This window comes from Protopterus annectens, chromosome 10.part0, assembly GCF_019279795.1.
Source record: "Protopterus annectens isolate FY-2018-M chromosome 10.part0, PAN1.0, whole genome shotgun sequence".
NCBI classification, from domain to species: Eukaryota; Metazoa; Chordata; order Ceratodontiformes; family Protopteridae; genus Protopterus; species Protopterus annectens.
This window is the reverse complement of record NC_056744.1, coordinates 800,487,035-800,514,340: the sequence shown is the minus strand read 5'-3', so window position 1 is coordinate 800,514,340 and position 27,306 is coordinate 800,487,035.

The window sequence follows — 27,306 nt, the reverse complement described above, 5'->3', positions numbered from 1 at the left end:
AACCTCTGGTGATTACTGTCCACACCCAGGAATCCGATGTTATTGTGAGCCAGGCTAAGTGGTGCAGAGAAAATCTTCCCCAGACTGCTTCTAGAAGAAAACAATCAGGCCGCTGCACAAGGGTGCTGGAAGGGTTGTCCAGAAAAGGAATCTCAGGAACCCTGGTTGCTTGGACCACCTCTGCCACGGGAGGGTTGTCTTCCAGAAGAGATCCCCCCTCTGCCCAGGGGGGAATACTTGCCATGTGTGTCCTGAAAAGAACTTTGCATCCTCTTGAACCACATCTTTCCACTCCTCTGATTCCTACAGTAAGGTCGTTGCGGAGTGGAAAAACATATGCCCACAGCAGAAAGGGTCTTCCCGTCCTTTTCCCACCTGGCTAAGACGTCTCAAACCTTTGGGCCAAACAATGAAATGACATCAACCGGAGCGTTGAGAAAGGAAGACTTAAGCCTGGATGCGCTTCTGTGACTTTGCGGACCCCTTTGACTCCTAATGGCAATGCCTGTACCAGCTGCTCTAGACGTCCCTTTGGCTGTATGTGCAATAAGCCTCATAGACTAATTAGAGATGGACTCCAGCGTGGCAAACTGGGAGGCAACCTTATCTCAGACCTAGTCAGACACTGCTCCTGCCAGGGTATTAGAGAGTTCAGTTATCAGATCCCTTTGGGGTCTAGTGAAGTGCGCCAAAAAAATTCATGGGCCGAATAGCAAAGGTTGATGAAACAAAGACCCACTTCCTAAATCTGTCCATTTTCCAGGATTCTTGGTGGGAAGGATGGACAGCTGTATTCTCTTAGTTGACTTACTTCTTTGTGGTTGCTGCCACCACCATGGCATCCACTGCTAGACACCTAGACCCTTAGACCAATGGGGCTGATACTCCGGGGCTGAAAGAAGTTTGCCTGGTCTCCGGGGAATAGGCTCTATGGTGTCAGGAGCCTTCCAAGCACGCTGTACGATAAGACTGATTAGCTCTCAGCAGGTGGGGTCACCCAAGAAGCAGATTGCTGGGCATGAAAAGCTTGCAAGAAAATAGATTCCTTGGAGGATGGGTTTGAGGACTTGAAATCGCCCCTCTGTTTTAAAATTTCCAGGATGTCTCCAAAGGAGACATCTTCAGAGGTGACCATGGGGACCCTTCCCATTCATAGTAATCTGTATCCTCAGTGATTGATTTTTCTGGAGAATCCAAGTGCTTCCTCTTGCACAATGTCTTATGGGTGGGCTCCTCAGGGAGAAGATCTGAGGAGGACTCAGAAGTCAGGGGACCCTGCACTAGGGTATCTTGCTGCTGTCGTGCCTGCTGCCTTGAAGTAGCAGATTGTGGCAGCTGCGAACCAGAGGGAACATAAACATGGCACTCCGATGGGGATGGTACCAGCTGGGACCCTGCTAAGGCTAGAGTTCTCTCCATAATCTGGAAGGCAAGCCGACCCGAACAGGGATGGGAGCCCGGAACCAAAAAAAAAAACACCTTGAAACCGGGATCACACTCTGCTTCAACAAGCCACCCCCCAGAGTAAAAGCTAAAAAAAAACTTGAAAGTACCAAGACATCAAGAGCAGTGGGGGGTGGGGAGCCGATGCAGGGATCCTGGAACGGACAGTCAAATCTCGGTCCCGTGGGTGTGATGGTTCTGATGGAGCCAAAGACCACAGAATAGGTTCTGGTACAGAGGTGAGATCCACCATCAGTACCGAGGTAGCTGGCACCGGGAGTGTCGAAGCAATGGGCTCCAAGACCTGAGGAGAGATTGATGAAGTATTGGGAGAATAAATCTCGGCTCTGGGAGGGAGTGAGGTCCAAGAGGGAGAGGATGGCCTCTGGCTAACGAGAGCTGATTCACTACTCTAACTACATCCATTTCAGATAGGCTCCTGGACGAATAGACTGACATTTCCGAAGGAGATTCAGATCTTTCCAGGAATGGACTCAACTGCTGACAGAAGAAGGGGGTCTATTGAAGGGGAATATGTAGTCCTGGGGGGTACTTATAATGTCGACCCTTGGCACCATAGACTGTTGGATAGAAGGTGAAGATGGGATCGAAATAGTGGAAGTGGCAACTATCAGTGCCGGAGAGGTCAATGGTGCCAAACTCACAGTCTGTACTGAAGATGTCTGGATACTTTCAATAATAGATGGCACCGTGGTAGATTTTGTTGGTTTCGGTGCTGGAGCAGAAGGCAACAGTATCTTTGAAATTTACACTTTCGGTTCCGAAGAAGGTGTTGAAACCGGAGATTTTTGTGTCTTGGAGTCAAGTACCTTGGGGGGAAAATGGTACCGAATGGCTCTGTTTTTGAGAGTCAGACTTAAGAAATTATGGAAGTCTCCACCTCAGAAAGAGCTTCACCAAAAGGTTATTTCAACAAGCCCTGAAGTATCACTTTAAGTCCTTCTGCAAGAGTTCGAGCACTAAGGCCCTTACAGACTTCACATGGAGGTTGTATTTCTAGATGGACACCCAAAACAATAGACGCAGGAAAGATGCTCATCCAAATTGGGCATCCTTCTGCCACAGTCTTTACATTGTTTAAACCTGGAGGTTTCTTTATGCTTTTCTGCCATGTTATCTAATCAAGTACAAGATATGCCCACACGTGTGCACACACTCATTCGTAAAGAAAAAAGGGGAAAGACAAGAGAAAACTTTTTTTTTTTTTTCAAATATACCAATTATGGTACATACTACCCAAATGGGTAAGAAGGGGGTAGGGAAAAGATACCAACAATGCTATCAAAGAATTACCAAAGGTAAGCGGGAAGGAGAGGCCTTTACAAATTATGGCAAAAGAGATACCTTGAGGTAAATAAGGGGCTAGAAAGTTTCAAATAGTCACTCGAACAAAAACAAGGAAAATAGAGATTAGTAAATCACAGAAAAGGAGCAAAGGGTAGAATAATAGACTAATAGCAAAATATTTCAGCACCTATCCGAGAGCAACAGCTGACGCATCCAATTTTGGACGTGGCAAATGAGATCCGATGTAATGGGAAGATGGGCAGTATGGGTAGAGCCTTAGCTCAAGATGTTTTGGCTGGCGAGTGTTCTGTATAATGGCCGACTCGGTTCTGAGGGTTCAGAACCGAACTCATCAGTCAAGAATGAATGAAGATTGACATCAGATCAATAGTTTTGAAGGTTGATGTAGGTGCTCACCTTATTTCTTCTGAATTTAGAAAACTCAAGTAAAACATGAAACTTGTCAAACAGTTAAGGCAACCACAGTGAAATCTGTACACTGTAAAACCAACAATTACAAAAACCCTCTCCTCTCCATACCTACTAAACATATAGCTTTGGTCTTCATAACTCTGTACACCCATCATTCCCTCTTATCTTATTCCATATCCCCCTAAAGACTTTCAATACGATTACTTTTGTGACCTCTATCTGGACTCTTTCAGCTTGAAGTAACTGTAGTCAAACACTACTTTTGTAACATGTTTATATTTGCTAGTGGCATCTTCTCTGCATCCACCAGGGATTCACACTGTACACAGTAAAGATGCAGTAAACAGGGAAAATGTTACTGTATTATTGAGACTGTTTCCTGGTTTATTTGCAACCACAAGGCAGAGTCTGGAAATGGTCAGATGGATCAGTGCTGTACCCCAGCAAACAGAAACATAAATAAAGCTCACAGAACTGAGAAAAGGTTAAACAGAAATGCATGTAAAGCAAGGAGAAGATGGGCAACAGCTTTGACAGATAAAATTAGTGCTTCATATGAAGGACCACTCTTGTGGTATCACATGCAGTTTTACTGTCCAACTTTGGAAGATATTTTGGCAGTACTCTTAAACTTGTGTGTCATCTCACAAGCCACATCAAAATAATTTACTGGAGTATGCAGCATTCCACACAACTCCTGGAAAACAGAGACAGTACATTTGTGGGAGATCATCATCCATTTTCCTACTCCACAAAAAAAAAAAGTGCTCTGCTGGCTTCCTCCTTCACTTGTCTACTACACAGAGTAGTTGCATGAAATTCATCTTGCTTTATCTTGGACACTTTGGCCTGCTGCAATTTTCATTATAGGGGGACATCTTTCAGCTACCTCTTGGTCACTCAAGAAGTAATGCTTTAGTACAATGTACCCATCAAAAAAGTCAACATGTTGCCAAACAAACTCATTGCACTACAATATTCTTTCACAATGTTTTTTACATAAAAAGTTTATGTAAGTCTGTACCTTTTTGGTTTCAAGCTGGGCCTCTTCATGGCAGCACCTCCTGCAGTTTGGATCAAGCAGCTCTAGACTAAACTGCCCAAGAAGATCACATGAGCTGCACAGCAAGTTACTAGAAAAGCCAAGCTCCCTGCATGCCTCTGATGATAGCTCAGCGCCGTATGCGGACACCTGTAACACAAAACATGCAAGGCTGCTAGTAAATGTGAGGAGTTTAACAGTCAGCAGAGTGTACAAAATAATTGCATCTTTGACAGTCAAATGCAAAGAAATGCATTAAGAAGCCATTATAAATACATGGGAGTCACCAGCCCATATTTATGAGCTTTCTACAACCTCAGAGAAACATTGATCCTGAAGTTACATCCACGTTCATTAAACTAGAAGTATAAACTAAAAGTCAAATAATTTAAGGAAAAAGATGGATGGGGTACTGCAGCCCACAGAAAGTGGAGGCACCAGCCAAACTCAGAAGTCTTATATATTTTTTTCTACCACAGCAAAGGTCAAGCACAACATGAGGCTGTGAACATAAAAGCTCAAAAAAAAACTGTGGCAATGCAAAATGCAACATGTAACATAGTTCAATGTCTACAGTAGAAACTGCAAGAATACGTAAACCTCTGCCAAAAAGCAAGAACAGGAAAAAAAAATAAAGTTATGTACTCATCATAACAATCCCTCTGTGGTGTCCATCTTCATTCATCTTTGACCTTTGGGTATTCTGCTCCGATCCTTGAAACCGGCTCTGCCATTAGACAGCTTGCGCCAGCCAAAAACTCTCAAGCTAAGACTCTACCCACAACACACCTCTCCATATTACCTCAGAGTTTGCAGCTACATAGCAAGACAGAGAAATCTGTAACAAAAGGAAGAAGCCATGTCCAATGTCAAACCTAAAACTTTCCAGGACAAGCGTCCGATCCTCTAGGAAGTCTACAGGAGGAGGGAGGAGGATGGGGTGTCAAGGGTGAATGACGATCGACAAACACAGATGGAACATCATGGTGAGTACACAACTTCTTTATCTGAAGTTGTCAATCCTCATTCATCCTTGAGCTCTGAGACAGAGTACCCAGCTACTTTAGGTCCTGGGTGGCCTTATAAAAGGATATTCCTGAGAACTATACAGCCAAAGGATTCTCTTTCCCTGGAGACCATATCCAATTTCTAATGAATGATCAAGGTATGTGGAGTAGCCCATGTTGCGGCTGCATATATTTCATCCATGGAAGCCTTTGAATAGAAAACAGCTGCCACGGCTATTGATCTGGTGGAATGTGCTCACAGGAGCAGGTAACGAGGATCTTGTTATTGTATATGAAGGTAAAAATCTCTTAGCCATTTATACAAAGTAACTTTGAGACAGATTTTTGCAGAGATGGACCGGAAAAAGGATACAAATAACTAGTCCAATTTTCTAGATTCTTTAGTCCTGCTGAGGTAGAAGCGTAATTGTCTGTGAATGTCCAGCAAATGCAAGCAATATTCTCTTCTTGGAAAAACTGGGGAAGAAAACAGGCAAGTCAATAGTTTGATTAATACTGGATTGTGAGACCACCTTAGGAAGAAAGGCTGGATTGGTTCTTAGTGAAACGTTATCCTTATGAAAAAACAACATAGGGTTTTTGAACATAATGTTTGAAATTCAGAAATTTTTCTGGCAGGAGTAATGGCTAGTAGAAAGAGAATCTTCCATGAGAGAAATTTTAGGTGGCAAGTCACTGCTGGTTCAAAGGGGGGAAGCACCAAAGACTGTAAGACAGAGTCAGTCTCATGGAGCTAGAGGACGTTTAAATGGAAGTTTCAATCATAAGACTCCTTTGAGGGACACTTTACAAAAGCAGTGAGAAATTAATGAATGGTCCTCAAAGCCATTATGGAAGTTAGAAATGGAAGCTAACTGAACCTTGATTGTGGAAGCAGCAGCTGCTTGATCAAAAAGGGTGGCTAAGAATTCCAAAAATTTCTCAACTGGTGCCAAGAAGGGACTGAGATCATTATTGCATGCCCAAATAGAAAATATCTTCCACTTGGTAAGGTAGAGAGTTTCCTGGTGGATGATCTATGGAAAGCCAGTAGAATGTTTGAACTGGGAAAGGTAGGTTACTCTCCCTGACGACTAATGGAATTGGAGGAACCAAGCTGTAAGCTTGAGATTCTGAAGGCTGGGGTGCACCAGTCCCCGAGGATGAGCCAGCAGGTCTGGACCTGGTTCCAGAATCCATGGACGGTAAATTAGATGTGGCCATAGGAAGGGGAACCAGACTTGCAATGAGGATTACTTTGTTTCTCAACCTGTGAGCTTTCTTCAAAAAAGGAGGGGAATGAGAGGGGGAAAATTGAGAAAACTCGAGGATCCATAGAGAAGAGGGTTTCTTGGGGACTCCCCCTGAGGGGAGATTAGGGCAAAGTAGCTGCTGCATTTGTTGTTCATGGCTGATGCAAAGATGTCACAGCAAGGCTGGCCCTAGAGATGAAAAAAACTCCATCACTCTGGGATTGAGAGAGACCACTTGTGAGGCAAAAATGTATCTGCTCAGTTTGTCTACTATCACGTTTGAGCTCCACGGGATGTGCATTGCTATTAGAAAGCAGCTGGAGGATATCACCCATTGGTACACACTTAGTACTTTCCGACACAGGCAATAAGACTTGGTTCCACCATGCTTGTTGATGACTACCAACATGTTGTCTGATTGAGCTGCAATTGTTCCTAGGAGGACAAAATGAGAGGCTTGCAACACCAAGAGCACTTCCAGAACACTGATATAAAGGTTGGCTTCTATTGGGGACCAAGTGCCTTGGACTGTTCTTCCCAGATAATGCCCCCCACCCCATCTGGGTGGTGTTAGTGGTCACTATGGCCTTGGGCTGAGGAAGAACAAAGAGAAAGCCCAAAATTACTCTGATTCCATCTACTAGGATAAGTCCTTCTTGCAGCAGCTGATAAGAACTGGGTACATCACTGCATGCTTTAGTATGGACCATTGGGAACCTAAGAGCCACTGTAGTAGCTTCTTGTGAAATCTCGTTAGAAGAACCAAGGTAATGGCCGCTGCCATGGACCCTAAAGCTTAGAGGACTAAAAGAACAAGAACTTTGTCTTTGGATAAAATATGGCTTGTACTTGGGATTTTATATTCTGCAGTCTGTGAAGAGGAAGGGAAGCTACACAAGAGTGTATTCAGACGAGCTCCTATGAACTCTACATCTTGAATGTGAGTTGATTGAGATTTTTCTTGATTTACAGTAATACCCAGATGAGTGAACTTGTGCAGAATGAAGCCTGATGTTTGCAGCAGCAGATGCCTGGTGGGAGCGGTGATGAGCCAGTTGCCTAGACAAGGAAACGCACAAAATCCGTACAGTCTCAAGTGAGCTATAACTACTGCCACACACTTGGTGAACACCCTGGGGGCTTTGGTGAGACAAGAGAAGCACTCTAAACTGGAAATGACTGGCTCCTAGCCGAAAGTGGAGAAATCTCAAAGTCTACAGAGCACATCCAATCATTTTTCTCTAGAAAAGGAAGTATAGACTGAACCGTGACCATCCAGAATTTTGCTTGATGAACAAACTTGTTCAGAACGCTGAGATCCAAAACTGGTCTCAAGTCCTCTGTCTTTTTTGGCACCAAAAAGAATCTTGAGTAATGTGAAGATATGTGAAGGCTGCCAGCCTAGCTAGACAGAATTTTGTAGATAATTATATGTCTTTGCAAATATTAATAAAAGCCATAGGCTTGTTCTCTTAAAATGTGAGAAGACTGTATTGGACGTTGAACTGCAAAAATGCAACAGGGCACTCTACTGTAAGAAACATGATAAGTCGAGCATTTTAGGACTGTTTTGATCTCAGGGCTTGGAACTGTGGTGTCTGAACCAGCAGATTCTTTGTATTGTCTTGAGACCAGAGTTAATTGCAGGATTTTACATATATAGTATCTTTAATTGCTGTAGTTTGCTGACCAGGTGCAAGCTTACCAAGAAATGTAAATGTAGAGTTTCTGTTAGCCTGGGAAACAAGAGAATTGTTAAGAATGATATAATATGATAATACATCCTGTTAACTCATTTTAATTTAAATGACTTTCTGTGTGTGAGAGAGAGAGAGAGAGAGACAGAGAGAGAGAGAGACAGAGAGAGAGAGAGACAGAGAGAGAGAGAGACAGAGAGAGAGAGAGAGAGAGAGAGAGAGAGAGAGAGAGAGAGAGAGAGAGAGAGAGAGAGAGAGAGAGAGAGACAGAGAGAGAGAGAGAGAGAGAGAGAGAGAGAGAGAGAGAGACAGAGAGAGAGACAGAGAGAGAGAGAGAGAGAGAGAGAGAGAGAGAGAGACAGAGAGAGAGAGAGAGAGAGAGAGAGACAGAGAGAGAGACAGAGAGAGAGAGAGAGAGAGAGAGAGAGAGAGAGAGAGAGAGAGAGAGAGAGAGAGAGAGAGAGAGACAGAGAGAGAGAGAGAGACAGAGAGAGAGAGAGACAGAGAGAGAGACAGAGAGAGAGAGAGACAGAGAGAGAGACAGAGAGAGACAGAGAGAGAGAGAGAGAGAGAGACAGAGAGAGAGAGAGAGACAGAGAGAGAGACAGAGAGAGAGAGACAGAGAGAGAGAGAGAGAGAGAGAGAGAGAGAGAGAGAGACACAGAGACAGACAGAGAGACACAGAGACAGAGACAGAGAGAGAGACAGAGACAGAGAGAGAGAGACAGAGAGAGAGAGACAGAGACAGAGACAGAGAGAGAGAGACAGAGACAGAGACAGAGAGAGAGAGAGAGAGACAGAGAGAGAGAGACAGAGACAGAGAGAGAGACAGAGAGAGAGACACAGAGACAGAGAGAGAAACAGAGAGAGAACATTTTGGATTTTGTCCAAGACTGACAACAACTCACCAGTACTCTGCTTTTGCTCTATATGCAAGTTTATTTAAAACTGTGATTGCTCTTAGGAAAAGATAGAAAATAGTACGTTTAGTCTAGCTGTTTTCTACATTTATGTCACAACTATTCTACAGTATTATTTTAAGCATTTTCCTGTGATGTCTGAACTCTTGACTAGCACTGTGTAGTAAGAAGTATTGTCTTCTGTTTTTATTATTATTAAATATTTTTAAACCTTTCAACTGTGGTTGTTTTGTGTAGAGATAATTTAAGCTCTAGAGTATATTGCATGTATATAGTGATACTGTCAGCCCTGGGTCACACTTGGATAATAATATTGCAAAGCAATAATTGGGCACCCCTTGGTAAGGGGCTTTTTAGCAGCTGATAGTGGTTGGTGGCAGTGATTACTACCTTATAGCCTGGCAAGAAGGGGCACAGCTGCAGAACCTGTGCCAGCCTTCCACAGAAGTGTGTGTATACAACACATACCTTAAAGTGTGCGAGTGTCAGCTACTTGGGCAGGGACATGAAGCACTGGTTGGACAGAGGGTGCTGGAGGTTTTAGCTTGACCACTAGGGAGTCTTATTCGGGATCTGGAGAGAAAGGGAGAAACCAACCCCAGACTGACTTGATCTGTGTGCTTCTTGAGGGAAATAGTTCTTTACTGTGTGTGTGCACTTGTTATCCTCCCCAATGTGGATGCCCCTCACAGGTGTTAGTGGTGAGGACTGAGGCTCCTTGGTTACTGGCCCAGTGCAAGGGCATCACAAGTAAAACCCAGATTCTATCTGTTCTGGTGGGACTTCTTGGATGACTTCTAGCAGCTTTTGAATCTCTAAGGCTGGCTGATCCCTCTGATTGGCTGGCACACCTGGGAATCTTCTTTTTGATCTTGGAAAGAGATTGAAGGGGATATGATAACCTTTGATAATAATCATCTGCACCCAAGTATTGAAGTTATTTGTCACCAGATAGATTGTCGAGTGCATTGAAAGTCTTCCCCCAACCGTTTCCAGAGGTAAGCAAATGGGACTCCTTTCAAGAGCACTGGCAGGGTTGTCCAGAGAAGAATCTCTGGAACCCAGATTTTGCGGACCATCTCTGCTGTGCAGTCTGTGTCTTCCATTAGAGCTCCCCCATCTGCCTTGAGGGGAGCCACCACAACAAGTGTCCTGAAAAGGCCCTTGGGATTTTTTGATCCACATCCTTCTGCTCCTCCGATTCCTACAGTAGGATCGTTGGGGAGCAGAAAAACATATGCTCACTGTAGATGGGGTTTTTCCACCCTTCTCGCACCTGGCTACAGTTTTTGACTTTGGGGCTGAATAAAGACAATCCGTCAAATGGAGGATTGACAAATGAAGACTTAAATGGCTTTGCAAACTCACACAAGCGCATCCAGGCATGACACCTTATGGCAATGCCTGAACCTGCTGCCCTGGTCGTTCCTTCATCTGCATGCATAATCATTCTCATGGACGAGTTAGAAATGTACTCCAGGGTGGCGAGCTGAGAGGCAATTTTATCCTGTACCTCTTCAGACACAGCTCCTGTGAAAATATCCAACAACTCCTTGATCAGGACCCCTCCGGAGCCTAGTGAATTGTGCCATAAAATTCAAAGACCTTAGGGCGAAGGTTGATGATGTGTACATCTGCTTTTCAAACCTGTCCATTGTCCTAGACTCTCAGGAGGATGAACAGTGGGACTCTCATTGTCTAGGCCATTTTTGGTGGCCACCACCACCACAGCATCTACTGCTAAGCCCTTGGTAAAATGCTGGTGGTTTTCAGGGGCTGTCAAAATTTGGTCTGGTCTCTGGGGAATTGGCTCTATGGAATCAGGAGCTTTCCATGCCCGCTGTGCAAGCAATTTAATAAGATTGTCAGTGGGACGGGGTCACCCAAGAAGTAGATGGGCGAGCACCAAAAGCTTGCAAGTACACAGATTCTTCAGAGACTGGACCTTTGGGCTGCCAGTTACCCCTCTGTTTGAGGATCTCTAAAATGTCTCCAAACAAGATGGCTTCTGGGGGTGAGCAAGGGGAACCCTCACCATCATCCAAGTCAGTGTCTTTGGTGACCGATTCTTCCAGAGAATTTAAGTGCTTCCTCTTGCACGTCTTCTTCTAGGATGGCTCCTCTGTGAGGATCTCTGATGAGGACTCTAAAGAAGAGGGGCCCTAAAAAGAGGTAACTTGCAGCTTTGGTGCTCACTGCCCAAGCATGGAGGATGGTGGCAGCTCTGGGCAAGGAGTCTGGGAATATAACTCCGACACAGAAGGGGCCAGCTGACAGTATGCAGAGACTAATGCCCTCTCCATAACCTGGAAGGCAGGCCCCTGTGAAGGCGATAGCAGCCCGGAATAGAGAAAGATGACCTTGGAACAAAGGTCACAACCTGCTCCAAGAGACCACCCTCCGAAGCAGGAGTCCAGGAACAGCCCACAGCTGCCGATATTCCCAGAGTTGAGAACGGTCCTGAATAAAAAGCCAAGGCCAATCCGAAACCCTCACACCCAAGAGCAGAGCCAATGCCCCAGGAGTCCACTGGCTCAGAATGAACTGAAGTCAGGGCAGATCCTGGCACAGAAGTTGGATGTGCTGTTGGTTCCAGAGCAGCTGGGGTTAGAGGGATCGGAGTGGGAAGCTCTAAGCCATCCAAAGAGGTTAGAGGAGGAAGATTTGTTGGAGTCCTGGGAGAAAACATCCCAACTCTAGAGGGGAGAGGGGTCTGGGGGGAAACAAAAACCCCTGGCCAGTAGGAGCTTATCCACCAACCTTACGACATCCACTTTGGTGAGACTTCTGAAAGAACGGACAGATAATCCAGAGGGGGGATTCTGGCCTTTATAAGAAAGGCCTGGGAAGCTGCCCCATGAAGGGGTCGATAGAAGGTGAATATATCTTGTCCTGGGTAAATACCTACCTCTGTGCCAAAACCAGAAATGATGTAATGTCTGCTGTGGTGTAGTATGACAGGTTGGCACCACTCAAGAAACTAAAGTCAGTGCTGATGAAACTGGCACTGAGGTTTGCAGTGCCATAGTAGTAGCTAGTGCCGAGGAGGCTGTCTATTCTGACAGTCTCAGAACCTTAGCCTTCGGTTCCGTAGATGTAGAGGGAATGGAAGGCTTATGATTTTTTGCCACCACTGCTGAAGGAGAAGTCGGCACCGACTAACTTTTCTTCATACCATGATCTGATGTAGATGGAGAAGGACCAGTCTTGGACAAAGCTTCTTCAAAAGAAGATTTATTAGCCCTTTTAATATTAATTTTTATGCTCAACCAAGACCCAGTTACTGAAGGACTGGCAGACAGAACGTTCTTGATCCAGTTGAGATGGACCCAGACAATATACACAGGAAGAGTGCCCATCTGAATTGGGCATCTTCCATATGCAATCCTACTACTGTTTAAATTCTGTAGTGCCTTTTGGTTTTTCAGTCATGTTGACAAATGGAAAGACAGGAATTAACTGGCAGGAAGATGAAGACAAACACACACACACAAGGAGGGAAAACTACCAACAATGGTAGATAGAGATATGAAAAGACTGGTAAAGAGAAAGAAAATACCAACTATGGCGAGAGAGACACCCAACGAGACAAAGGAAAGAGGGGCTAACAACAATGGTAGAAAGAATACCGCAAGGTATGGGAAATAAAAGCACACTCAACCAGAAAAAAAATGGGTAGAGACAAATAGAAGAGAAATGCATATAGAAAGAATAAAAAAGGATGAGAACAACTTTCAAAAATAAAGACATTTTACTTTGCCGTTCTTGTCGCAAGACGCATCAGCAGTTTCTTTCACAGCTAACGAGATCTGAGGTAATACAGTCAGTGGTACTGTGGGGTACAATCTTAGCTGCAGAGTTTTTGGCTGGTGCGAGCTGTACAACAACCAAACTGGTTCATATGATCAGAACAGAGCACCCAAAGGTCAAGGATGAATGAAGACAACATCAAATCAGAGGTTTTGAATATGTCAAAGCCCAGATGAAAGAAATAAGCTACGTCTTACCATAACGTTCCATCTGTGTTGTTGATCTTCTTCCATTCATCACTGATGGGTTTGGTTCTGAGCCCCTCAGAACCGTGTCGGCCTAATACCAAGCTCACGTACACCAAAAACTCTAGAGCTAAGCTGCTACCCACAATGCCCTTCTCCCTGTTACTTCAGATTGAGTTTGCATAAGACAAAGTAAAGCAGAGCCATTTCTGTGCAAAAACCCTGAAAACACCACAAGGACCCATGAAATCCACCAGGAGCCTTTGTTGGGGGACGGAGGGTGGGATGTGATGAATGGAAGAAGATCATCAACACAGATGGAACGTTATGGTAAGACATAACTTCTTTATCTGATGTTGTTAATCTTCTTCCCATTCATCACTGATGGGACAGAATCCCAAGCTACCGGAGAAACCTGGGTGGCCCTTATGGAAGAACATTCCACTGAGCACTTTGAGCCAAAGACCGCTGTTCCACTGGAGACCATATCCAACTTGTAATGTTTGATGAAAATGTGAGGTTTAGCCCAAATGGCTGCTGCGCAAATGTCGTCCATAGATGCTCTGGAGTGAAAAGCTACAGAGGCTGCTATAGCTCTAGTTGAATGTGCTTTGATATTGTCAGGTTTAGGCTCATTTGTACATGAATATGAAAAAAAAAAAAAAAACTATAACCTCTGAGCCACTTTGATAAAATGACTTGACACGGCATATACCATTTTTGGACCAGAGAAGGAAATGAAAAGTTGGTCTGTCTTGCTGATAGATTTGTTCCTGTCCAAGTAGAAACGTAGTTGCCTAGGCACGACTAATGAGTATAGGCAGTATTCTCCTTTATTGGAATAATTTGGGAAAAACACTGGCTTGATGGTTTGGTTCACAGAAAAATCAGAAACCACTTTGGGGAGAAAAGATGGATTAGTACATAGCAATACTCTGTCTTTATGAAATATTAAGTACGGTTTCTTGATGCATAAGGCCTGTAATTCTAAAATCTGTCTAGCTGAAGTGACAGCTACCAAAAATAGAGTTTTCCATGAGAGGAATTTGAGATCTGCAGCAGGCTCATAAGAGGGTTGAGAGAGAGACTGCAGTACTAGGGAGAGATTCCAAGCCTCTAAGGGACGCCTAGTTGGAGGTCTGCTGCGAAACACTCCTTTGAGAAAGGTTTTGCAGAGATGGATGGACATAAGTATAGTGCCCTCTGATTCGTTATGGAAATTGGAAATAGCTGATAAATGGACTTGTATGGTAGAAGCTGATGCTCCATTTTCAAAGAACACAGATAGGTATTAGGATAAGAGAGACTGGAGCTGAGAAGGGATCTAGCATCTGTTCTTTAGACCAAAGAGAAAACCTTTTCCATTTATCTCTGCAAAGTTTTCTGGTGGATGGCTTATTGGAGGCCAGAATGATATCGTGAACAGGTGAGGAAGGGTTTCCTGCCTGGTGACTAACAGAAGTGGAGAAACCAAGCAGTCAGCTTGAGAGTTTACAGATTTGGGGGAGTCGACCCTTGGGGGTGAGAAATTAAGTCTGGACGAGTGTCCAGGGTCCATGGAGGCTGTTAACAAGTGAGGCCAGTGGAAGGGGAACCACACTTGACGAGACCAGAATGGGGCAATGAGGATCACCTTGCATCTCAACAGAGTTGCTTTCTTCAAAAATAGAGGTATCAAGGGAATTGGTGGATAAGCGTAGAGGAGACTTGTGGGCCAATCATGAGTCAGAGAGTCTCTTGGGGACTCGTCCTCTGTGGGAAAGAGGGCAAAATAGCTTTTGCATCTGTTGTTCGAAGGGGAGGTGAAAAGGTTACAGCAAGACTGGCCCCATCGGCTGAAAATGTCTGCCATCACTTAGGGATTGAGAGACCGCTCGTGTGGAAGAAGAATGCATCTGCTCAGCCTGTCCACAATCACATTGGAACTCCCCAGGATGTGCGTTACTATAAGAAAGCGGTCGGAAGCTATCGCCCAGTGCCAAATTCTCATGGTCCCCTCAACACAGGGGCTAGGATTTGGCTCCTCCTTGTTTATGTACCAGACTACTGACATATTGTTGGACTGAATCGCAATCATTCAAGATGGAAGGAGAGGATGTAATGCCTGCCACGCTAACAGCACCGCTCTTAACTCCAGAACATTGATATGCAGGTTGGCCTCTAAGCTCGACCCTGTGCCTTGGACTGCCTTTCCCTGAAAATGGCCCCCCACCATATCAGGGAAGCATTTGTGGTCACAGTGGCATTGGGTTGAGGGGTCTGAAAGGGGTGACACAAGCTCTGCGTCTGGCCTCATCCACCAGAGGAGATCTTGCTTGCAAGAGTTGGTTATGAGGATCTGTGAGTTTAGGGGGTGAAGATTTGCCAACCACTGGGACTATAGGAGCCACTGTAACAGTCTCATGTATAACCTTGCCAGAGGAACGATCGGAATGGATGCAGCCATGGACCCTAGAGCCTGGAGAATTTCCCTTGCTGGCACCTTTCTTTGACAGAGTATCACACTGACTTGCAATCTTAATCTCTGAAGCCTGTGAGTCAGTAGAGATACCAGGCAGGTTTGAGTATCGAAAACGTGTTTATATTACGCTGTCGAAAACTCAAACTGTCGACAGCATAATAATAGACACGAAAATGTTGAAACCCCCGAACATCGAACACACAAAAAACCCAAACACAAATTGCTTTATGCAGGGAGGCAAGCCCCCCTGCACCCCTCCCCCGCTACTTAAATATACCAACTCCGATATCGCACTACATTGCATTAAATGGAAATCTCCCCTTACGGAGATATCCATTTACACAAGCAATGACTTTCGCTTTTGACATTTTGGTGCTGACAATATCAGCTTTGATAGTCGGCCTTCGACAGGGTGAAGTAGACCCTCGAAAACTGCTCCTATAAATTCCAGCTGTTGGGTAGGTTGCAAGTTGGATTTCTCCCAATGTACAGTGATGCCGTGGGACTCCGCTAGTGAAAGTGTGCAACGGAGGGCCATGGTCAGAAGACGCTTGGTGGGGGCGGAAAGGGAAAAATCATCTAAATATGGAAACAGCTGGAATCCCTGAAGTCTCAGATGAGCTGTCACCACTGCTAGACATTTCGTGAACTCTGGGGGCCGTCGAGAGACCGAATGGCAGGGCTCGGAACTGGTAATGATTGTGTCCAGTCGGAAGCGAAGGAGACTCCTAGAGTGTTTGTCCATTTTGATGTGGTAATACACATCCCAGGGGTCTATGAAGGACATCCAAATATCATCCCTTAAAAAATGGGAGAATGGATTGAATAGTGATCATGCGGAACTTGGTTTGTACCATTGATTTGTTTAAATGGTTGATATCCAGAATGGGTCTCCAGTCCCCAGTCTTTTTTTGGCACTAAAGAATCTCGAGTAAAACCAGGATCCGCATTGGTCTGGAGGGACTAGTTGGATGACACTTTTTTGACACAGCTTTCTTATCTCTAAAGCCACTTCTTTCCTTTGACTGGGTGGAACATCGAGAAGGTTTTTTGTAGGTTTTGGACAGGAGGATAGAGGAATGTAGTAGCCTCTGGAGATTATTCGCTGCACCCATTGGTTGTTTGAAATAGAGCGCCAGGCAGTTTGGTGCAGAGAAAAATGAGCCCCGACTGCTTCCAGAGGAAAGCAATCGGGCAATGCTTCAGGAGCATTGATAAGACCGCCCAGAGAAGGAATCCCTGGAGTCTTTATTTTGGGGACCCCCTCTGGCCCTAAAGGGGCATCTTGCCCCATTGGAACCCCCTCTGCCTCTGGGGGGAATTCTCGCTATGTGCGTTACAGAAATGACCTTGAGATTTCTTGTGCCAAATTTTTCCACTCATCCGGTTCCTGGAAAAAGAATGTTGAGGCTTGGAAAAATGTAGGCCAATGGCAGACAAAGTCTTTCCATCCTGCTTGCACCTGGCCAGAGTGTCCTTCACTTTTGAGCCAAATAAGGAAGATGGTTCAATAGGGACATTCAAAAAGGAGGACTTGAAGGAGTCCGCGAGGTCACAGATGCGCATCCAGGCATGATGCCTCATGACTATGCCTGTACCTGCAGCTCTAGCAGTCTCTTCGGCTACGTGGGAGAGCAGCCTCATGGACGAATTGGAAATGGACTCAAGGGTGGCAAACTTGTCCCGTACCCAGTCAGAAACTTGACCCACGAGGGCTCCAGAAAGTTCAGTAATCAAATCTCTTTGGAGTGTTGTGAAATGTGGCAAGTAGTTCAGGGACCTGACAACAAAGGGCACTGAAGCAAAAACATACTTCCCAACCTGTCCACAGCCCAGGACTCTGTTGGGTGGGTGAACAGTAGGACTCTCATCCGCTAGATCCTTTTTAGTGGCCGCTGCCACCACCATAGCGTCAACTGGCAAACCTCTGGACCAGTGGGGATGCTCTTCCGGGCGGGGTGGGATCTTATTGGGTCTCCGGGGAATGGCCTCAATAGAGTCAGGGTTCTGCCAGGCACACTGCACGAAGAGCTGGATTAACTCGTCGGCATGTGGGGCCACCTAAGAGATAGAAGGCCGGGAGCAAAAAGCCTGCAGGAAGATGGACTCCTCCAAGGAAGGGTTAGAGGGCTTCCAGCCACCCCTCTGTTTTAATATTTCCAGAATGTCTCCAAAGGAGACAGCATCCGGGGGTGACCGTGGGGACCCCTCCCCATCATCGTAGCCCATGTCCTCTTTCAAAAACTCTTCAGGAGAGTCAATGTGCTTCCTCTTGCAAGCCTTCTTCCGAGGAGGTTCCTCAGTGGGGACATCTGAGGACGACTCAGAAGGATGGGTACCCGAACTAGGGTTTCCTGAGGCTTCTCCTCCCGGTGTCCCGGGAAGGTGGCTCGTGGTAGCTGTAGCTCAGGGGGAGCAGAGGGAAGTTCCAACGTCGGAGGAGCACTTCCCGAAGCAAGCACCCTCTCCATCACCCAGAAAGCAGGCCTGCCTGAAGAGGAGTGGGAGCCTGGCACAGAGGACAACCTCGGAACAGGGATCACACCCCGCTCCATCGGACCCGCTCCTGGGGATGGAGCTTTAAGCAGGATCAGGGGAGACGTTATCCCCGGATCAGAGGACGGAACCGATAAAACACTCGGAAACATGCCCTGGACCAAGAAATCCACCCCTCCAACCATGGGTCAGAGGAAGGGACGGTTCCGATGGAACAGAGAACCAAAGGGGAGGCCTCAAAGATTCAGTGACATTCACTGTAGGTGCCGAGGAGCGGGGTTCCACAAAGGAAGTTGAAGCAATGGGCTTCAGAACTGACTGATCCGAAGGAGGAGTATACGTCGGAGTCCTGGGAGAAATAGACCCAAACCCAAAGGGGGGGTGAGTCTTAGGAGCATTTGGTATCCCCCTCTGGCAGTCAACAGCTGCTCCAACAGGCGCACCATATCAAATTCGGAAAGACACTCCTGGTGGACCTCATGGACACTCCTGAAGGGCAGTCGGGTCGGTCCAGAAAGGGGCTGTACATCTGACCTAGGAACAGATCCAATGAAGGGGAGTATCGGGTCCGTGGTGTCTGAGCTAGTGGCACTGTAGTCTCTAATATGGAGACAGGCAGTAAAGGAATAAGTGGAGTAGAAAGGGGACTCTGTGCCGAAGAGGCACTAGAGTCGATGTTATCGGTTTCAAAGGGATTGCATGGGTCGAAACCGCTTTTAGTGCGGTCAAAGGCAAAGTCGGTGCCATAGCTGTAGTCAAAGGTAAAGTCGGAGCAGTAGCTGAAATGGAAGGCAAGGTCAGTGCCGTAGAGATTAAGTCCAGTAATGTCTAGGATTTTGGTTAATATAGCAATTGGAGCAGAGCTCGAAACAGAAGTAGTAGTCTGAGCTGAAGTAGCAACTCTATGCTCCGAGGAAGACTTGTGGGCCTGATGTTTGCGTGTCTTATTATTATCATCATCAGCCAGTGAAGAGGGATCAGAATGGGGACTTTTCTTGTCCCTCACTGGAGGGGTTGAGACCTCAGACACAGAAAGCGCTTCTGAGAAGGAAGAAACGAGAAGGCCTTTCAGAATCGTTTTTCCTTTCATTCAGAATTCGCTGACTAAAACTTTGACAAATCTGGAAAGGAGGTTTAACAGAGAGGTGAGAAACCCCCAGACAATAAACACAGTCATCATGAGAGTCGCTGTTAGGGAGTTTACCACTGCAAGAGGTGCAATGCTTAAACCCCGAAGTCCCTTTTTTATCAGACATTTCCATACACACACAAAAAAGTTAAGACTACTAAACACCTAAAAAAGGAAGAAGAAAGGGGAAGAAGATACTAGCGATGGTATCAAGCGATACCACAAGGGTAAGGAGAGGGTGTACCAACGTTGGCAAAAGAATTACCCAATGGGTAAAGCTAGTTAGATATATCAACAGAAAAGAGTGAAAAATAAGAGAAAATATTCAAAAAATACACTTAGCTTGAGAGCTCGGTGAAATGCTGCTATATGGATACGCGGCAAACGAGATCTGAGGTAACAGGGAGAAGGGCACTGTGGGTAGCAGCTTAGCTCAAGAGTTTTTGGTGTATGCAAGCTTCGTATTAGGCCGACACGGTTCAGAGGGGCTCGGAACCGAACCCATCAGTGATGAATGGGAAGAAGATTAACATCAGATGTATCCTTTTAAACTACATACATGCAATCTTGGTGGAGCTGCGGTAGCATTGTTGCCTCACAGTAAGACGTTGTCCGGTTCGATTCTCAGCTAGAACGTCTTCTACGTGGAGACATGCATGAATGGGTGTACCTTCGTTGAAGGTTGTGCGTCAGGGCTGAAAGACACAACAACATGCAATCTTACTGAAGTCCTTCTTTCGGCTTTTCCCGGTTAGGGGTTGCCACAGTGGATCACCTGTCCGCTCATAATTGGCAGTGGAGTTTTACAGTGTTGAGTTGCAAGCCCGGCACCCAACCTTCCACAGAAGGCACACACACACCTAGGGCCAATTTAGAGTGTCCAATCCACCTACTGCATGTCTTTGGGATGTGGGAGGAAACTGGAGCACCCAAAGGAAACCCACGTGACCACAGGGAGGACATGCAGACTCCGCACAGAAGGCACCCCAGCCAAGGATCAAACCGGGGAACCTCTTGCTGTGAGGCAACAATGCTAACCACTGCACCACCGTGGCCGCCCACAATCTTACCGAAGTCCATTTAACTAATTACCTCCAGTACAGCTCTTTTGAGTGTGTACCTTTAACCCCAGTGGGTGTGGCCTGAGTCTTTAAAAATTGAAGTTATCACCTTACAGCTCAAACAAATCTTCAATTCTCAGGAACCGTGTTACTAGAAAACTATAAATGGCAAAACTACTGAGGATAAATTAATCTTCACATTGGTGGCATTCATTCAATTCCATGCTTTAAACTGGATTTTATAAGTCCAAAAAAGGCAATGAATATTAATTTTGTAGTGTTGTATAAATGGCGTATGATATCTCAGTAACTGCTTAAGCAAGACACATACTGCCAACAGGATTTTCTTCATACAGCTGCGAGCTTTCATATGAAGCTAAGCAGTTCTGTGTTACCTGAATGTTGAGATATTTAGAGAAATATGAAAATTATTATAATACAAATAAATAGACTACAAATTATATTTAATATCTCTAACTGCATTAGATAGAGGTAAAATATCAAGGCAATTGCGTTTGCCATCATGTACGTTTTACGATGAAAATTTATTTTACCTTGTATATAGCATGGTTTGGGAATTAATGCAAATATGAACAAACGATATTTGACAACCAGAGGAGTCAGTAGGAGTTAACCGCAAACACACCTGGAGGCTGTAATGAGATTAGGGTGGGGGAGGGTAAAACAAAAGTATGCAACAGCCTCCAAGGTTAGCATAACACAATTCCTGCATATGAGCGTGGGTGCAACGACAAGCTAAAAGATTGGCTAATCTACAGCTTATGCAAACAGGAGAGACTAGAGACAGCGTCACATTTCATACTCTGCTGTGACATATAAACAACCCAATGCCAAATGTGATCCTCAAAACAATCTTTTGGCACTTCAAACAGCATTAACAGCTGGGAGACTCTTGCACTTAACAGTCAGTTAAATGAACATCTACTGTTACAGTAAGTTTTAAATAATCGCTGCTACTGAAGCTCACGGTATATAGGTTACATCCCGCAAGGATATACCAAGCCAGCCAGCTTCCAAAGCTTCAATGCACCTTGCGACTCAGTCAGCTCAAGCTGAGCTAGCTAAAAAGATAGGTTTGGGCACTGAGACCTGAAAGAAGAAAGCAGGAACAAAAATTAAAAAGTATGCACAGTGACAACCACCACCACCACAACACACCAAAAAACAATTGGAAGGGAAGAAGTGACTTCTGCAGCAGTGAAGATTCAAACACCTACAGTTATACCAAGTTTACTTGCACAACTGTAGTGTGTTCTTCATAATGATCACTGCTGTATTAGTCTAAGATGTACGATAGATTACAAATTTTGGGAGGTGGAAGAAGAAGCAAAGCTTGACCTAGAGTAGGAATAATGCTTAAAGTGCTTTGTAAAAGTATGAACAGAAGAAGACTTCTAGAATTCAACAGTTTCCAAAAAGTTAACAGTACAGTTAGAGCTACTAGCTGGTAAACTGGGCCTTGACCCTGCCTGGAATAGTTTTGTTGTGATGAATCTCCAAAACCAACCACCACTCCCCTCCTGAATCTGCTAATGAGTAACACTATCATCATCTCCAATAGATCTGTTCTTCCACACTCATTCAGTGACCAGTGCCCAGTAACCTTCCAAAATTATCCATCAGTCACCAAAACTGCCCCCCCCGCAAAACTAGTTACCTTCAGACCTAGATCTACCAATACAGACAACCTCAAAAAACACTAGCAACTTTTGACTGGTCTCCCATTGCCAACTTGCAGAACCCAACCTGGCTGCTGCAACTCTTAACATCCTCCAACTTCAAGGCAAATTCTTCTCTCTCACACAGCACTTTTTCAAATACAACAAAACCCTCTGGCTAACCACTAAACTGAAAGTTGTGTTCAAACGTAAGCAAAATAAGTGGTCTTCATGGAGACAAAAAACAGTCACCAGAAAATCGTATTGCCATTACCTCTACACAACCTAGCTAAGCAAGCCATATGCAGGAACAAAAACATCTACTTCAAAATCAAACAAATTGCTCTTCTAGGCAAACCCAACATTTTTGCAAGAAAATCTCACAGGCCATAAATTCACCGATCCCACCTTCTCTCCAATTACCAACCAGACCTCTCACGACCAACTCTCAGCCTCAGACTTCTCAAAGAATTCGGCCACCTACCTCCCTATTTCCACAACCTCTAACTCTTCCCAACTCACCTAGCCCTCTCCTTTTACCCACTGTTCTATTTTAAGAAAACTACACATAAAACTTGCTCTCTTTCTAGAAAACATACCCATGGATAAACCCCTTTGTGCAGACAACCTACTCCCTTGGTTTAGATCAGTCTGGAAGGAATTCATTGCCACACCTCTTCTATATATTTATAACCTCTGCTTAATTCAAAATAAAATGCCAGACGTATGGAAAACTGCTCTGGTTAACTCCTTCCCAAAACAGCCTCAGCCAGAAAATACTTCTCACGTCCACAATATCTCCATCCTCCCTTCTTCTTTCGGCTTTTCCCGGTTAGGGGTCGCCACAGCGGATCACCTGTCCTCTCGTGATTGGCAGTGGAGTTTTAAAGTGTCGAGTTGCCAGCCCGGCGCCCAACCTTCCACTGAAGGCACATACTCACACCTAGGGCCAATTTGGAGTGTCCAATCCACCTACAGCATGTCTTTGGGATGTGGGAGGAAACCAGAGCACCCGGAGGAAACCCACTCGACCACATGGAGGACACTCCACACAGAAGGCACCCCAGCAGAGGATTGAACCGGAGAACCTCTTGCTGTGAGGCGACAATGCTACCCACTGCACCACCGTGGCCGCCCTATCTCCATCCTCCCTACACATGGGAAAATACTTAAACTAATCTACAACAAACTGTTCACTTATATCCAACAGTACCACTTGCTCACTCAAACAGCATGGATTCTGGGCTGGCCAGAGCACGACAGCACTATGGTCATTTACAGATGAGATCCTTCTCAACATGGATAAAGGGAACCTTTTAGGAGCTCTCTCCATTAACCCTACCAAAACTTTTGATCTAACTGATAACTTCCTGCTCCTTCTCTCTCTCTAAGAAATTGGGGTTATTCTCAGTGCAACCTGGCACCAACACTTCTTAACAAACAGATATTTCAGAGTCAAAGTTAGGCCCATCCCTATAGCTGCCAGCACCCCTTAACACAGAATGCCGCAGTGATCCATACTCGCCCCTCTTTTGTTTTCAAACTTTATTAACAAGCTGCACTCTGATCTCCCTAACCTTCCCTTTACTCTTTATGCGGATGATATGGTTATTCCTTGATCCAGTCACTCACAATCAACTATTCAAACCCAGCTTCAGTCTGACCTTCACCCCATTAATTCTTGGCTAAACAATTATAGGCCCCTCTAAAACAAAGTATATTTGAAACCCAAGAAAAGCTAAAAAGACTCCTAAAAATCTCAACATAGCCAATCTCAATGGTTTCCCAACAGAAATGACCACATCCTCTAACGTTTATGGCTAGACTAATCAAAACCTTCCAAAGCACATTGAAAACACCAGGAAAAAGATTAGTTCTCTTTTATTCTGTTCCTCGAAAATATCTTCCTTTCTGTACTGACCAGCTAGAGCTGCAATAGACAAATGAGTCCTCCTTTCCCAACTGAAATACGGTTTCCAAGCATTTTCACAGCCTCACAACCACTAACCATCAACACTCATCCATACTACAATTCACTGAAAACAAAATCTGCCGATTCATTTCCAATCCCTCCCCTCAGGAACACCACTGCATTACCCTCTCCAAAACCAAAAGGCTACCAGTTTCCTAAAGAGCTGAGCTACTCCTAGGGTCTCTTGTTTTCAAACTACTTCAACCAGGTGTCTTTCCACCTCTTGCAGCCAAACTCCATAATAAAACCAAACCCTACAAGCTCCACAACCTCTCCCACTTAACTCGCTTGCTCCTGACACACTAAACTGCACTGTACTAACCATTTCTTCTCCATTGTTGCATGCAAACTCTGGCAATCCCTCCTCCTTCATAATAAGGATGTTTTCTCTTTCCCCACCTTCAGAGCTCACTCAATTAAAAGACACCTTTATCAAAACTCTGACTAAGTGCTTTTCTAGTGGACACAACCCAACTCCCTTCTCACCTGCACCATTTCTACTTCTGTTCTCAGCTGCTGCTTCCCTCTCATATTTACTACTAAAGTTAATTCACATTTTCTACCCTGCTAACATTATTTACATATTTGGTTCAACTCTCTATGAGATTATCTACTTATTACTCTGCGTTTGTGAATTTGTTCGGTTTTCTTTTTTTGTGAATCTCTTCACCTGGGTTGTGCCTGCAAATGGTCTATAGTAATAAGTGTACTACCCCAGTGAACAAAGTAAAAATAAATAAAACAGCCTTAGGCAACCATTTGGAAATAATCTTTGACTTTGACACAGGTTGCTCCTTATTACTTTCACTAGAAATGAACAAATTATCTGAAAATCTTAAAGACTTAGTTTTGTCAAAACATTACTAGAGTCGTCTGTGGACATCCAAGGTAAGGAATATCCTTTCTTTCTCATTTATAGGTTCAGCAAAGAAAATGGGGAGATTGTTTTGATTAAAGGAAACTCAGATACCACTTTAGGTATAAAAGATTAGTTCTCATAAACAGAAACTATCCTTGTGGAAAATATGGCAAGGTTGACTCGTCATAAGAGCTTACAACTTTAGAGCAACCAGTAAAACTGTTTTCCATGCCAAGAACCTCAAATCAGCCAAGTTAGCTGGTTCAAAATGAAGCAAGTGTTCGCTTCACTGAAGATCTCAAGAAGGGCCACCAGTTTTCTCGAAGGCCTCTTAAGCAAAACCCTTTCCAAAAGTATTTTAATATGAGAATGCACTGAAAGAGAATGATCCATGGGCAGACATGGTGAAATGGCCAACAAATGAACCTTGATGGTGGAGTAAGAAAGGCCATGTTACAGTAACTAAAAAAAAAAAAGGCAGGGCGCAACTAGACCTGAATGGGTGGTGGTTAAGCTACTGGCACCAACTAGAAAACATTTTCTATCTGCTAGAAGTCTTTCTTGCCTCCATTAATACATACTGCACATCCTCAGTAAAAAGCTGCCTAAAGGGAATTAAAACCCTATCATCCAAGTCAGCCAAATGAAATTGATTGGGGTCACAGTATATCAAACACCTCCTGATCTTTTGTGAGTAGATCCAGTCAACGAGGAAGCCTGGGGTAATTGCCCCTAGCTTTTTCCAAAAGAAGAGAGAGAACCACTGTATCATGAAGATCAGCAGAAAGGGTGGAAAACCATACAAGAACATTCCTGTGCAAGGAAAAGAGAAGATATCCATCTTCCAGGCCTCTTTGCATGGAGTCCTGAAGCTGAATCTTGCTAGGTGATTGTTCAGAGAAGAGGCAAGCAGGTCTAGTTCAGACCTCCTCACAGATAGATCAAACCTTGGAAGACCCCCTGAGCTGGTTTCCATTTGTGTGGGTCTACCCTTCTCCTGCTCAGCTGGTCTGCTACACAATTTTGTTCAAACAGAATGTAGAATGCCAAGAGACACAGAGTGACACACAGTGAAAGAGACCAACACAGAGAGAGCTAAAATGACTAGTCTGCAAAGGTGCTACAACCTGGTTCCCCCTTGCTTGCTGATGGACATGGCCGGGATATTGTCTGCAACAACTTTATAGGTTCATAAGTAAGTACTAGGCTAGATGCCCTTGCAGGCCATTTTAAGCCTAGTCAATTTATTTAACTTGAAATAACCTATCCAATTTGGTTACAGATTGATCTTACCCACCACATGGTTAATTACCCTAATTAGGGATAATTTATAACTGGGATCTTAACACAGATAACTTGAGAGGACCCATGCACTGGATAAACGTAAAGAGGTCCAAGGGATCAAAGACAAATCAAAAAGTTGAGTGCCTTGATCAGGTCTAGCATCTCTTATATTTACGTGCTTCCATTCATCCTTTGTGATCCACACACCCTGCACTTTTATCCCTCCTAAAACTGCTCCCCAAGCAAGGTCAGAGGCATCTGTGGTAATTGACTGCTTTGAAATAATGAGAAAGGAAAAGAAGACCTGAAATTAAGAACATTTGCTGGCTCCAAATAATTTCCTTCTGACAAACACAAACATTGGGATTTAAAAGGACCAAGGCTGTTGGTGCTGGGACTAGACAGACTTCAAATACCACTGTATCTTTCTCATGGGGACTCTTGCCAAGGGTATCGTGAGAAACGTGAATACCTCAGGATTTTGGGTTTTATGGCATTTCCTTGCATTAAATGAATTCTGAGATGGAAACCTTAGAAACATATCTGGATATAGATTGTCAAAGGAAAAACAACTTCAAAAAGATCAAGACACTGCAAGTTCAGGTTAAGGCACTTTAATCTTGCAGCAAGGAGACAAAACATGCTAATACTGAGTTTGTCTAACTAGAATCAGAAAGTGAAGCTATTCTTACATTTCTTACAAGACATTGCCTACTAAGCTGACGTAATAAATCACAAGTTCTTTCAATATTATTTTATAGCAGCTGTTTGTCCATGATTTTCTGCTGGCACATCAAGTTTACAAAAAAACTTCCTAAGAAAAACGTGGCCTTGATGACCACCGGTCAGATACAACTTCTCACTATGCAATGTTACCATTCAAGGTACTATGGCTAATTCGAGCACAAAGCAAGTACAGATTATAGTTCATTTCTTCAAGCAGTCTTTGTTCAACTTTATCTATCTTTTCTGCAACTGTGCATGTTCTCATAACATGAACAGAGCTGATTGTTCAAGTTCAATAACATTATAGAAAACAGTATTGTTCTATTCATTATTTTCCTGACCTAGCAGATAGTCACCTGCTTCTCAGTAAATTTCCAAAAGGCATAAACATGAATTTTGCTGTGCTAGCAAACACTAGGTCAGAGAGCATCTTGCAGTTTCAGAAAACATACTGCAGTTTGAAAAGCATATTGCAGTTTCATACAAAACTAAGCTGTACATAAAATAGAATGAAATGTGCTAACCCTTTTAGATTCTAATAA